This window comes from Culex quinquefasciatus, chromosome 3 (assembly GCF_015732765.1).
Source record: "Culex quinquefasciatus strain JHB chromosome 3, VPISU_Cqui_1.0_pri_paternal, whole genome shotgun sequence".
Taxonomy (NCBI): domain Eukaryota; kingdom Metazoa; phylum Arthropoda; class Insecta; order Diptera; family Culicidae; genus Culex; species Culex quinquefasciatus.
The window spans coordinates 119,865,107-119,880,480 of NC_051863.1; the positions used below are offsets into that span (position 1 = coordinate 119,865,107).

Below are 15,374 nucleotides of genomic sequence, written 5' to 3' on the forward strand. Positions count from 1 at the left end.
ATAAGTGACATTTCAGTTTGACAGATATGCAGTTACTGATTTTTCAGCAATGTTTTTGTTCATTACCGAATTTCAGCAAAAGTGATAATTACTGAATCGCATTCTGTTAACTTTTTTTTTACTGAAATGGCAATCCAAAATTTGCTGTGAATGTTTCGTAGTTTTTCGATTGACCTCCGCAAGCATAAAAACTTGACGAAACTCTATGACAAACACACGGCAACTTTTGACAGCTTCGTCAAAAAGAACTTTCACATCCACTCTCAAAACAAGCTTCAAAATCCAACAGGATTCCATGGATGGCCGTCATTTCGAGTTCGAGACCAAAAACAAAAACAAAACTCGCCACATCCATCCGAGCTGCCGTCGCGAGTGCACGCGAATTCTCGCGGTCCGTGTTTAAAAGTTGGAATAATTCGGTTCGTCGGTTTGTTCCGGTCGGAATCTGTGCACTTATCTGCTCCGTGGAGTGTGTGTTTGTTGAGTGGCAACTTACTTAAGAAGCGGAAGATCTCGGGGCCATAAAAGGTGCTGATTATTTTGTTGCCTCTTTGAAGGATGATAAGAAAGCTTATTAGCTTACAGAAGCTGCTCGGAGAAGAGTGTGCCTGTTGAGAGGGTTTCCCACTCTCGGTCATAAAGTGCCCCCGTGGGAACCGAGTCCAGCTGGCTGTGCAATTGGGTGTTATTTTCCTGAAAAGATCCAGTTCAATCCGGATTAGTCGAATGTGTCGTTCCGCCGACGACGACCATTTTCTCTACAGAGCAGGTCGTTGACAGCTGTGTGTGCCACAGAGTGGCCGCGTTCCCAAATTCGGTGTTACCCAGGTAAGGGGTGCCCTTGGAGGAATCTAGGCTAAGTGAAACTTTCCCCCTGAAAAAAACTAGGACAACACACAGATTCTTTTAACGACAAAGAAAGGGTAGCCAAAATGAAAATTGCCATGGCAGATATCGCCGAAAGAAGAAAAAAAATAGAGTCAACAATCATGCGTAGTTGCAGCAGCTGGCTGCCCTGAACTCTCCGTTCCGATGACCATAAAACGCATAAAGTGCTGGTGGCGATTGTGTGATTCTCATGGGCAGATTGTTTTGCAAATATAGCGAAGCATCTCTCATTCGGCTGTAGACTCTATACACGAATGGGGGTATTGAATATCAGTCTACACCCGTCCTCCTCCTCTACCGAGAGAGTTGGTAATGCATCTTTCTCGTACAGTGTGAAATGATAGTATGGAAGCAAGCGATTGATTACACATCCCGACATGGATGGCGTAATTTCTTTTGCACTCTAAAACAACCTTTAGTGCGAGGTTGTCTCCTATCGGTTTGCAATCTCCGACTGTAATCTAGGGCATGGGAGCAGAGTGATTGTATTCTTACTTGCAGTGTTTCCTCGTGAAAAATGTTTGTCTGATTGACAAAATAAAAATCGAAAGGTCGGAAGTAAATTTCTCTCTTTGCGAGCCTAGTAATTCTTGAATTTGAACTGCATCAAATAAAAGTTTTTTTTTCAGTAACACATGTTCATGTAAAATTTCTCTAATTGTCTAATTGACTCAAAATGTTTAACAAAGCATTTTTTTAGAATTTAGTATAATTTTGAATGTTTTAAAAGTTGTGTAAAAGGTTAAAGTTTTTGACTTAAAATTTTGACTTGGTTAAACTTAAACATGTGAGCAATTCTCTACGAAATCTATCGATAGTGACCATTTTTATTTTTTGTATTTTTTTATTTGGCTCAGACTTTGTGGAGGCCTTCACGAACGTCGAAACAAAGAGAAACGGAAAAATATTTTTAAACAAACTTTTTTTTTTTGTAAATACGCGATAATTTGAGATGGTTACAAGTAAACTTCTTATGGTTATATTTTTTTATATTTTTTTGTGGTTGTCTGCTCAACAACTTTGTAGAATATTGTTATACTCTTAAAAAATAATCCTTAGAAATAAGAGAAAATACGAAATTTTAAAATTAAAAATTTTGTTCTAAATGAAAAAATACCATTTTGGGTTATTGCACGTTTGAAAAGTACCGTAAACCGGGGTGATTTTGATAGGATTTCAATTTGTTTTTGGAATATTTTGCAACAGGTAAGGTTTTTCTCAAGATTACTATTTTTAAAACATGTACTAGGGTAGGCCACATAAAGTCCATGCATTATTTTGGCAAACAAGATTTTTCAATAGTGTTTAGAAAAAAATACGTTAAAAATTCTTAGTTTAGATTCCGGGGTGACTTTGATAGTCATAGTTTTTCTTGTTAAAATCATATTTAAGGTGTGAGCAGTTCTCTAGGATTTCGGTCATTCGATTTTTTTTGTATTTTTTAATCCGACTGAAACTTTTTTGGTGCCTTCGGTATGCCCAAAGAAGCCATTTTGCATCATTAGTTTGTCCATATAATTTTCCATACAAATTCGGCAGCTGTCCATACAAAAATGATGTATGAAAATTCAAAATCTGTATCTTTTGAAGGAATTTTTGATCGATTTGGTGTCTTCGGCAAAGTTGTAGGTATGGATACGGACTACACTGGAAAAATAATACACGGTAAAAAAATTTGGTGATTTTTTATTTAACTTTTATCACTAAAACTTGATTTACAAAAAAACACTATTTTTAATTTTTTTATTTTTGATATGTTTTAGAAGGCATAAAATGCCAACTTTTCAGAAATTTCAGGTTGTGCAAAATCACTGACCGAGTTATGAATTTTAATCAATACTGATTTTTCAAAAATCGAAATTTTGGTCGTAAAAATTTTTCAACTTCATTTTTCGATGTAAAATCAAATTTGCAATCAAAAAGTACTTTACTGAAATTTTGATAAAGTGCACTGTTTTCAAGTTATAGCCATATTTAAGTGACTTTTTTGAAAATAGTCGCAGTTTTTCATTTTTTTAAATTAGTGCACATGTTTGCCCAGTTTTGAAAAAAATATTTTTGAAAAGCTGAGAAAATTCTCTATATTTTGCTTATTTGGACTTTGTTGATACGACCATTAGTTGCTGAGATATTGCAATGCAAAGGTTAAAAAACAGGAAAATTGATGTTTTCTAAGTTTCACCCAAACAACCCACCATTTTCTATCGTCAATATCTCAGCAACTAATGGTCCGATTTTCAATGTTAATATATGAAACATTTGTGAAATTTTCCGATCTCTTCGAAAAAAATATTTTTGGAATTTTCAAATCAAGACTAACATTTCACAAAGGCCAAACATTCAATATTACGCCCTTTTAAAATGTTTGTCTTGATTTGAAAATTCCAAAATATTTTTTCGAAAAGATCGGAAAATTTCACAATTGTTTCATATATTAACATTGAAAATCGGACCATTAGTTGCTGAGATATTGACGATAGAAAATGGTGGGTTGTTTGGGTGAAACTTAGAAAACATCAATTTTCCTGTTTTTTAACCTTTGCATTGCAATATCTCAGCAACTAAAGGTCGTATCAACATAGTCCGAATAAGCAAAATATAGAGAATTTTCTCAGCTTTTCAAAAATATTTTTTTCAAAACTGGGCAAACATGTGCACTAATTTAAAAATGAAAACTGCGACTATTTTCAAAAAGTCACTTAAATATGGCTATAACTTGAAAACAGTGCACTTTATCAAAATTTTAGTAAAGTACTTTTTGATTGCAAATTTGATTTTACATCGAAAAATGAAGTTGAAAAATTTTTACGACCAAAATTTCGATTTTTGAAAAATCAGTATTGATTAAAAAATTCATAACTCGGTCAGTGATTTTTTGCACAACCTGGAAATTTCTGAAAAGTTGGCATTTTATGTCTTCTAAAACATATCAAAAAATAAAAAAAATTAAAAATAGTGTTTTTTTGTAAATCAAGTTTTAGTGATAAAAGTTAAATAAAAAATCACCAAATTTTTTTACCGTGTATTATTTTTCCAGTGTAGTCCGTATCCATACCTACAACTTTGCCGAAGACACCAAATCGATCAAAAATTCCTTCAAAAGATACAGATTTTTGAATTTTCATACATCATTTTTGTATGGACAGCTGCCGAATTTGTATGGAAAATTATATGGACAAACTAATGATGCAAAATGGCTTCTTTGGGCATACCGAAGGCACCAAAAAAGTTTCAGCCGGATTAAAAAATACAAAAATTAAAATTGAAGAAAAAAGACCGATTTCGTAGAGAATTGCTCGTGTTCAAATTTTATTTGTATGTTAAATGTACCATCACTAAAGTAGCTGATATAGTTTTGAAGAAAAAAATCAATGTTTATATTTAGTTAACTAAGTTTATAAGCTTTTTAACAAAATGCATATATATTTTAGGTAAAGTTGTTAAAAAATCGGAATTTTGCCTGAATTTTTTTTAAACTAGTTTTGTTTATAAAATTATCGATTTAAATTGCATTTTATACTGAATTCGAAGCACGAATCACAATTTTTCACATTTTACATGAAATTTGTTCAACTGAAATGGCTTATAAATTTAGAGATTTTTTTTTCAATTGTGTTTCAAAAACAAATATTATTTATTACTTACAAACTTATTTAACCTTCTCCTAGTGGAAAATTGTCCAAAGAACCCGAAAATGCATTCCGTTCTCCGATTAAAAATCTTGTTAATTGAGAAAATCATGACACTTTAAGAAGTTTAAAATAATGACTATCATCGACATTTTCTTAACTATAGTTATCTAACTTTTTAAACTTTTCAAAATTTTATGAAAAGTTCTTTTTGAGGTACTTTGAACACTATGATTCTAAACAATTCCGTAAGTATTTTAATTGTACTCTTCAATTTGCGGAAAAATCGCGAACCCACTAGCGTGCCCAGCTCTTTGAGGAAGGTGGGGCAATAATATGGACGTTTTAAACAAAACGTAATTTGTGGACACCCCCTGACCAAATTTAGATCAAATTTCTGTGGATGGTGGGGCAGTTGCCCCATGTTGCCCCACCCTGTGCACGCTAGTGCGCGAACCTATCAAAGTCACCCCGGCTATCAAAGTCACCTCGTTTTACGGTACATTGAATTTCCCCATAAATGGCAAGTCTTATTTTTTAACAGTTGAGTAACGTAATTGGCACAAGTTTAAATTTTTTTTTTGATGAAAAATATTTTTTTTAAATTTAGATAAAAGTCCCTTGAACACTATATTTCCAAATCATCACCATTTCAGGTTGCTAATCATTAAAAAAAACACGTTTTTCCGTCTTTTCTCCGTTACGAGATATCGAAATATGGACCTCAGATTCTTAGGACAAAGTTTCACGCAAAAATAGGCACAAGAAAAAATGCCGATTTTTAAATTAACTTTTTTTGACAAAAAAAATAATTTCTCAAAATCGGTATTTTTTAATTTTTGGATTTTTTTAAATTGTTTTAGGAAACAAAAACCGCAACTTTTAAGCTATAGAGAAGTACATACAATTATTTTAGTCACACAAATTCATGACTTTTCACTTTCAAGATATAGCCGTTACAAGTTTAATTTAAACTGAAAATTCCCGTTTTTCGATTTTTTAAAATAGTGTCCATGATTATGCATTCCTGAAAATATTTTTTTCCGAAAAGTTCAGAAAATTTGCTATTAAATTTTCTGAGAGTCCAATTTCGAATGTTGAAAAATGATACATTTGTGAAACTTTATGATCTCACCGAATTTCTTAAAGAAAACACATAAAAAGGGGGTAAATGGGACAAAATTGGCCAATAAAAGTTTCAATAACGATTTCTCATGAAAAATTCGAGAAAAACACCATAAAAAAAGACTAAATAGGGTGAAATCGACCACTTTCCGTCATTTTCCTGCTAATAAAAGTATCGCCAATCGCGTTTTCGTGATTTTTCACATTAAAAATAATAATTTTGATAGAGAGCGAGTTGTGGCGCTATAACCACGGCAAATAGTGTCCTCGGCAGGGTTGTTAAAATATCAAAATATCAGCTCTCAGCAACTACAATTATCCCGTCTGAATATTCATGCCTCAAATACAACTGCTCTTCTCTCTTCATTGAAACTCTCAGCGCCGAACATAGCCGAACACGTTTTCGTGCTTGCTCACTCGCGATTGACATTTTCCTATTCTCTCTCATTCCCGCTTCCACGATCATCCTACCGCAAAAGCGTTTAACCACAAAAGCCGCCACAAAACCAATTTCGCAAACGCAGTTTGACGGGACGTCATGCGTGGTCGGCTCCTAATCGCCATCTCGCGTTCTCTCATTGCAGTTTTTGGAGAGATTGAGAGACTCAGCGGTGAGAGCGCATAGTCGGGGTAAAGGGGAAGAGTGATAGAGAGAGAATGACATCGCTGGGAATCACGAGACACAAGAAAAGATCTCACAAGCTATAGTGACGGCCACTATACTCTCGGATATTTTTGGTGCAGAGATAATCTATTGATAGCTTTTTTATCACTCATTTGCAACACTGGTCCTGGGCATTTGTGGAAATACAATGTCCCATCCCAGAGGGTCCCGGAGCACCAAAACTTCTTAGCATGGTGGCTTCCAACGATTTATTGCTTAAACAAACAGGAACGTGAGCGGGGGATCCCCACGTTTCTTCCTCCCCTGTAGATTCAGAATTGTGTTGTTGTTTGAACATTCGTGCTCAAACTCAATCCACTTCAATGAATCATCTTTGCGGTAAACTTTACGCATTTGGCCTGGCCGCTTTAACGTTTGTGATGTTTCAAAGCAATTTATTGCATTGAGGCACTGCAAATGTTAATGTTGACAAGAGGATGCTAGGCGTTAATCAACCTAAGGCATTTTCCAGGATGCCCTCGAAAGACTGGCTGCGCTAGGGTTAGATTAGATTAGATTAGATTAAAAATAATAATTTTGATAGGTTAAAACTGACGGCATCAGAAGATTCCTTTTTGTCCACTGCACATTGGTTTTACACGCAGAAAACCTTGATTTAGAAGTTTTCGTATTTAAAATATTTTTAATCTCAGAAACGGGAAACCAATATTCAATTTTTCATAGGAAAAAAAATGGGATGCTCTATTTTTAATCAAATTCAAAGATGGGTTATTAATCAAGCTTTAAGTGGTTATAACTCGTAAAACTAACATAATTCACCTGTGCGGTTGGTGCTAGGGTTGGTGCCTTTCTCACTACTTACTGAAAACATGAGAATGGGTTGCCAGATCTTCAATAGGAAGATTTCTCATTAACATATCCATCGATATGTCGAATGGTGGTTCCGAACATTGTTTACGTGATATCCGGCTTCTAAAAAGGTCACAAATATTAGTCTTTTTGAACTTGTGATACAATTTCATGAACATAGACATGTCGCATGCCCACTTTGGACAAGAAAAGTGTACTGGCCATATCTTCGGATTATGGCCGGGACCCTGGAACCGGTCCCAGGTTACTGACCGGGTTCCCCGTGTCCAACATAGTTCTAGTTCAATAAAATGGCCTTCGTTTGACTGCAGATGATAAAATTTCATAGTATTTCACTCGTTTTCATCTTTTTTGGATGGTTTTTGTAATCAGAAAAATAACCAGGCTGGCGTAGCCCCAATCTGGCCCTGGGAAATCCGGAATATCTCCGGCCAGGGAACCGGAATCCGGATTATTCCGATTGCATCGTGTTCCGTATTAAAATCCTGAGCGAACAAGCCCAAAACATTGAAAATTGGTTGTGTTTGAGCCAAGATATGATTTTTTGAATATTAAATTTCCACGTGGTACTTAAAGGGTTAAGTGGTCGTAACTTGAGCCAGGGTTGCCAGATCTTCAAAATTTTAGACTTGTTTGAAAGGTTTCTTTCCAACCATATTTAACAGGATGGTATTTGAGTCAATATCTGGCTACTAATCCATTTTTTTTTATTCATCATTTGGTGGTAAACTTTTTGCACTACTTCTTCAAGAGCCATATTTAAAAATTAAATTTAATTTTGTTGGATTATTTTTTAAGGTCATCCAGATTTCCTGACTTTCTCAGAAATTGACACCATGAAGGTTTTGTTCCTAAATCTGGAGCATCATTTGAATTTGCGTTCGAAAACGACCTCACACATTTTGTGATAAAGTTCTCCGTTTACAAGTTTACATGTGGGTGAAAGTTTTTGAAAAGTGTTATTTTTTGCAATTTAAAAACATAATTTATGGAAATATTTCGTGACTGGGATATAAGAAAGATTGCGTTTCTATTGTTTAAGTTTTTTTATAGGTCCAATAAACATATGAAACACAATAGCTTAGGGTAGAGTAGTCATCAATGAGACACGGGGAACAATGATAAAATGGCTCTCACAAGTCATAGTTTCAACCAATCAGGCTCATATTTGGGGGAAAGGTGTGTCTACTGGATACACCGTCTGCCATTATAGTGGCTTTGGTTATGGACGCTCCCTTGAAAAGTTATTCATAAATGTTTGATTCTGGGGTGTAAAAGTAAATTATGGACAAAATTTACTTTTTCGCTCGTAGGCTGCCATTAACACCAAAACTAATATTTCTTCAAATTTCTTTCGACGTTCCATAGGGATTGAGTTGGGCTACAATGTCCTTTCATTAGGTTTGGCCAAAATTTAGAATATACCCAGTATCCAGGACTGTCTCATTGTTCCCCACTCATTTCAGCTCATGGGTAACAATGAGACACTTTGATTTTTCTTCATGAAACTTTTCAAAATCTATGGAAATCTTTCAAAACATAAATTAAAAGTGATGTTTGGCATATTTATAGAGTTTTAACTTCATTTATCCAAAAATACAAAGTTATTTGGCATAAATATACGAATTTTACAAAATATAAATGCTTTTTAGTATAACTTTTGTTAATTAAAGTTTCATGTTGGCAAAATTGCTCTAAAATGTTCAAGGCAAGTTACCTGCAATGAAACAATACAAAAACATGATGTTTTAGTAGAAAAATCTTGATTTTCGTAGTGTGTCTCATTGTTCCCCAGCTGTCTCATTGTTCCTGCCAAGTGCGTCTACAATGAGACAGTTGAATAACTCTGGCTGTAGATGTCGGATCGATCTCATATTTTGGTCAATGTTAGAACACATTAAAAGAAAGAAAATGCAACAAAAAGCTCATTAAAACATGCTGATGAAAAAATGAGAAAAATCTTTGAAAGTTGAAAACCAAAAGTGTCTCATTGATGACTACACAGAAAAAAAAATGTAAATTTACCCAACACTGAAACCATGTTTTCAATGTAAACATGCTCAATGTAATTTTGAAATTCAATTTAAAACCCTGTATCTCATTTAAAGGCCCTTAATGTAAATTGAGATTCGTTGTAATGCATAAATCCCATGTAAATCCAATTTTTGTTTCTGAAAACCATAAATTTTGAAATATGAAAATCATGTAAATGTACATCTGATGTAAAATATGCTAATTGAAAAATCAAACAGCATTTAAATTTAAATAAGTTTGTGTTGCAAATGACAGTTCAAGAGGAATGCAAAAACAAATCAGTAAGATGTTTTGTGCGCAAGGAAGTGGATGTGTTTTCAAAAGAAATTTAGGTTGAATAACTCAGGTTTGTAGCAATGATCAAAATGTAAACAAACAATAACTCGTATGAAACGTTTCCTTAGGCTCATCGATGTAAACAAGGAATGCATCTTGTTTGATCGGAAGCAGGATGCAGTTCAAGTAAAATAGTGTAAATGAGCCAATGAGAGTTTGTTAACAAAGAGTGTATCCTGCTCACGTCAGTGGATTGGAGGAGTGAGCAAAATTCACTCTTTGTTTACAAACTCACACTGTGTTATTTACATTTTTGCGTCTCTAACTTTCAACTCATCTGGAGGAAGACGGAAACAGGTTTAGTTTTGTTGATGGTCCAAGCGGGAATGGTCAGCCAGGTGCGGATGGTGCAGCGTTTGCAGACTGTTTTTAATTGATACTTACCACGTTATAGAAATACATCTGGCCTCCATCGATGCAGCCCATTTGATAATACGATTCGAAAGCATCATATTGGCAAAGGGAATTCTCGGGTTGATCGGTTCCTCCAAAGCGGTGGTCATTCCAATGCGGCATTCCGTCATCTCGTCATCCGATAGTTTCTCCAGCTTGGCGGTGTCATAGAAAGACCAACGGATAGACGGGCACTGTGATTAAGTGCCCGATCTTGTTTGACCAGCTGGAACCGGTGTCCGGAACATAAAGGCGAAAAGGGCAAGGCGCGTTCTTTTCGAGAGTTGGTTGACCGGATACGGATTAACTCCAAAGTCCTTCTTGACCGATGCCAACGTGGGGGAATTCATCGCCTGGCAGTTGCAGCACTCGGTAGGTCGATTTTTTCAGCACCTCTCACAACTTATAAGCTTTTTTTTACAGAAAACAGAGTTTAAATAATTCTCACTTCAAACACAATTTAATTGACTACACACAACACTTTTAGACAGGCACGGGATCGAGCCGTGGCGCTTTACCAAACTGTCAAAAGTGTCGGAGTTTACACGGTTTGCTGACATACGAAAAATTTGGATTAATGTAAACTCCGACAAAAATACTAAGGGAGCGTTCTTTAATTACGCAACGCAGTTGGGGGAAGTGGGGGTCGGAGGTCGTGCGTCCGATCTTTTGCATTACGTAATATTTTTTATTACGCTCAATAAAATTTATTTGCTTTGCGGCTTCACCATTTCATTGAAAGACTTTGTTCCTTGCTTTGTTCCCCTCGAATGACTAAGGTTGTTCTGGGGGAAGTCTTTCACTGCATGAAGCAGGGTGAAATAATAAAATGCATAAACTTTAGAATTTTGAAACTTGTTTGAAGCTTGAGTACACCTTCAGTTTTAAACTAAAGTGGTACTCTTATTTTTTTAATTTAGAATTTTATGCAAAGTTAAACATTTTCTAAATTTATTCAATGTTTTGTATCTCTGAACAGATGACGGTTGATACGCGGCATGAAAAAATACACCTGCAACTGGGGCGAATAGCCTAGGACAGCAGTTTGTATAGCACTTAATCTTAAATTTTTGGAAATAATTTTCCTTTTTTCTTTGCTCTGAGTATGTTCTATCCAGAAACACTCAAAAGTATCTAATATTGTTTAGAAAAAGGGTTCAAACAGATGTCCCAATTCTTACCAAATTTCCCGATTTTTACCAGATGCTGGTATCAATTTATCTTTTTTATGATAAAATAATGTTTAGCAAAATGTTGAAGTTATATTAAAAAAAAAAATCAAGTAAAACAATGTAAATGGCGTTTTTACTAATACAAATTGATCCATTTTCATTACAGACTGTCTAGGGGAAACAGACTGGCCGATGCAAATTAAATAGGCACTGGCAACGTATGTTTTGCTGGGCGTATAGGGCGATTGGTGTCCAGAATCCTTGACAATCTGATATTTACATGGGCTTGTTTGATTTGCTCATACACTGATTTCGTTCAAACTGCTGGTTTTTTAGAAGAATTAAGTTAAACATTATTTATCACAATCATTGGAAAATCTTTAAAAATGATAGAAAATCTCGAAAGACTTTGGTATTTTTTCTATTTAGCAGTACCATGTTTTGAATTTTATTTTAATTTGTGATAGATTCTTAATTTATTCAACTAAATGTTAAAAATCTGAATAAAAATTTGATGTGACCTTGTTGTGAACAGGGATGGAATAATCGCGAAAAAATCAATTTCGCTTGCGAACTTTTTTCACCCGCGAAAAAGAAAGGAGGCAAATCACGCAAAAGAAAATCGCTCCCGAAATTCTCCCAGAAAATCAATCTGCTGATGATTTTTTGTGAATTTCCTTGTCAGCACCACTCAAAATTTTTTTTTTCTTTTTGTTTACGCACATTGCCCATCTACAAAATGTTACAGGCCAATTTCCGACGTGTAATGTTACACTTGCAAGTGTAGTAGTGAAAGAGATGATCCGCCGAATAATCAAGATGATGATTTATTAAGATTCTTTTTACCGATCTTTCGTGCGCGAGAGAGGAGAGCATGCTCCCTTCGGATTTTTTCTCTTGATGAACATCCAATGATTTTCTTTTGATGATGATTATTCCATCGCTGGTTGTGAATAATACAAATAAACAAATCTAAAACATTTATTATACCAAATCGTTTTCATTTGATTTATGATTTCTTCTCGATTTTCGATCGATTATTATTTTTGTTTAAATTTTACGCCCGTTTGAAAAAATATGGTCGAAAAGTTTGCACCTTCCCCAACTCCGACAGCATGCCAGTCTGTTGCTGTTCAAGGTCATTGAGACTCAAATGTCAAAACAAACAACAACGTGAGGCACTCCTGTCGCTGATTAAAAAACTAAATTCTGACCAGCGCGATCAAAGTAGCTGGGAAAACCTGCAGATTTCCTGGCCGTCACGTCACGAGCATCCGGGTCGCCAAAAATGCAGTTCTTTTAAATGCGGTAAGTAAACATAACAAGTAATCAGCTTATTTGAACAGTGGAATTCCGTTTTCCAGCGACACCGAGAGAATCCACGAAGGATGTCAAATTTGTCTTTCTGGTGAAGATGCACCTGAAGGTCCACCTACGAAACCGATGTGGTGTTTTGTGGCTGGCCGGGCGGGAAAGAGCCCGGTGAAGTGCTGAAGGCCATTCTGAAACAGCTGGAAAGAATTTTGATCTATTTTGATGCTTGCGATCGGGACTTTTTGGAGCGACTGCAGGAGTAAGCGGCTTTTGATACGGAGGCGGATATTGAGTTTTGATTTTGCTGTGCGCGGAGTTGCAGGAGGAGGTGGAACAGGGAATTACGTATAGGAGGCGAAGAAGTTCTGCAACGTGCTGCACGTGATCGAGCTGGATCCGGCAGGTGATGGGGAGATGGTGGGGGAGAAGGACGATGGCGAGGCGGCTGGGGTGGACGAACTGGTTCAAGCGGTGCACAACTTTATCTGGTCGTGGACATGCACCGGAAGGCGGGCAACTTTATCTGGTCGTGGACATGGCGGTGGGGGCGGCGCTGAATCAGGAAAGGAGGACGAAACGACGGAAGCCCGTCAATAATCTGCAAGAAACCTTTCACGCTAGATAAAACAAAAATCAACTGCATAAAAACCTACGACTTTTTGCCTTACAGCTGCTCAAAAACTTTGATCCAAAAGTTTCAGTTCTATGCTGGCGCGTGGAAGAAGGTGATGTTTCGTCATCGAAAAGTTGGCAATGGCAGAGTCACATGATGGTCACATGATTACAAGGCTTGCGATGCTGAAAAGCCAACCGGCAACCGTATCCCTCATAGGTGAGTCAGTTTTTTAAACTATTTTCTGAAATGTTCATTTCAAAACGAAACTACAGCTCATAAAGTATTTGATATAACTCCGTTGAATTCAGAATCTGATACAAATTTTCAAACACTTTAAGTGCCCTGCAGTCTTTGAATCTTTCTGCCCAAACAAAAGCATTTTTATTCCTGACATGATTTTTAACACGACCAGTGTAACACATGTACAAATTCAGCACATTCCGCTCACTTTAATTTATGTTATGAAGGTGTGAGCAAGATGAACTGAATGTTTACATGTGTAGCATTGAAGAAAATAAAAGCCTCAATTTATGCACACGGGTACACAAGCATTTGAAAATTACATCGGATTCTAGATTCAACGGGGTAAAAATTTTTTTTGCTTGGGTAAATTTACGTCGATTTCATCGGAAATTTACACGTTTACCAAGAACTATCGATTCGCACATTTACATCGGATGGCATTTAAATTTACAATGAAGTTGATGTAAATTCGCATCATTAATGACGTGCACTTTTGGTACATCATTAATGATGTAAATTTACCCGATTTTTTTTTTCTGTGTACCCTACCCTATACATAGAGGATCCTTTACAAAAAAAGACTCTAGAACTCATCCTTGAAATTCAAATATTATACACAAATAACTATTGATTACATTGCCTTTTTGAGTATATTCTTTTGTGAGCGAAAATCATTTCAAATTATTTTGTTTTTTTGTCTTTCTCCATTCTTGGTTAATTTCCCCACCTGTTACACCATCCAGTCGGCGACGTTACTGCCAATACGCTTCCACCAAAGTAATACCCATCCTAGCTTCTCAGAAGCCAACATAATAATAAAAGAAAGTTGAATCGAAACGAATTCATCGAAATCAGTGAGCAAAGAGCGAAGCTACCGTGTCGTGGAAGCATTCCACGAAATTAAAGCCAGGCAAAAATTGATCAAACAAAGAAGGACATGCTTCACTTGGACCTGAACGACGTGTCCTATACGGTGGACGGTCACAATCTCTAATGCATAATTTAGCTGCATTCGACCTTTGTTGAAATAATAATCAGTGTGTCAACCGGGATCGTTACTTGATTAACTTAAAGTAACTTTTTTTTGTTGTACGCAAGTTTACTTGAATTAGCTAATAAAAAAAATGGAATTGACAACTAAAGCCAGTCTGAAAACACGAGTCTGTAAAAGAGAAAAAGACAAAAAGACAAAAAGACAAAAAGACAAAAAGACAAAAAGACAAAAAGACAAAAAGACAAAAAGACAAAAAGACAAAAAGACAAAAAGACAAAAAGACAAAAAGACAAAAAGACAAAAAGACAAAAAGACAAAAAGACAAAAAGACAAAAAGACAAAAAGACAAAAAGACAAAAAGACAAAAAGACAAAAAGACAAAAAGACAAAAAGACAAAAAGACAAAAAGACAAAAAGACAAAAAGACAAAAAGACAAAAAGACAAAAAGACAAAAAGACAAAAAGACAAAAAGACAAAAAGACAAAAAGACAAAAAGACAAAAAGACAAAAAGACAAAAAGACAAAAAGACAAAAAGACAAAAAGACAAAAAGACAAAAAGACAAAAAGACAAAAAGACAAAGAGAAAAAGACAAAAAGACAAAAAGACAAAAAGACAAAAAGACAAAAAGACAAAAAGACAAAAAGACAAAAAGACAAAAAGACAAAAAGACAAAAAGACAAAAAGACAAAAAGACAAAAAGACAAAAAGACAAAAAGACAAAAAGACAAAAAGACAAAAAGACAAAAAGACAAAAAGACAAAAAGACAAAAAGACAAAAAGACAAAAAGACAAAAAGACAAAAAGACAAAAAGACAAAAGACAAAAAGACAAAAAGACAAAAAGACAAAAAGACAAAAAGACAAAAAGACAAAAAGACAAAAAGACAAAAAGACAAAAAGACAAAAAGACAAAAGACAAAAAGACAAAAAGACAAAAAGACAAAAGACAAAAAGACAAAAAGACAAAAAGACAAAAAGACAAAAAGACAAAAAGACAAAAAGACAAAAAGACAAAAAGACAAAAGACAAAAAGACAAAAAGACAAAAAGACAAAAAGACAAAAAGACAAAAAGACAAAAAGACAAAAAGACAAAAAGACAAAAAGACAAAAAGACAAAAAGACAAAAAGACAA

At 35.2% G+C, this 15,374-nt stretch overlaps 1 protein-coding gene across 4 annotated transcripts in view; it reads left to right on the forward strand.

Moving 5' to 3' along the window:
- Window positions 1-316: 316 nt before the first annotated feature.
- Window positions 317-15,374, forward strand: part of LOC6042326 — a 77,375-nt gene continuing 62,317 nt past the window's right edge. Inside the window, exon 1 of one of the 4 annotated variants that reach the window (XM_038260134.1) lies at window positions 317-828. The gene's annotated coding sequence lies outside the window, so the exon portion shown is untranslated. Of the gene's footprint in view, window positions 829-12,742; window positions 13,219-15,374 lie in introns of those variants that run through there. The other 3 variants (XM_038260136.1, XM_038260137.1, XM_038260135.1) reach the window with 3 other exon arrangements.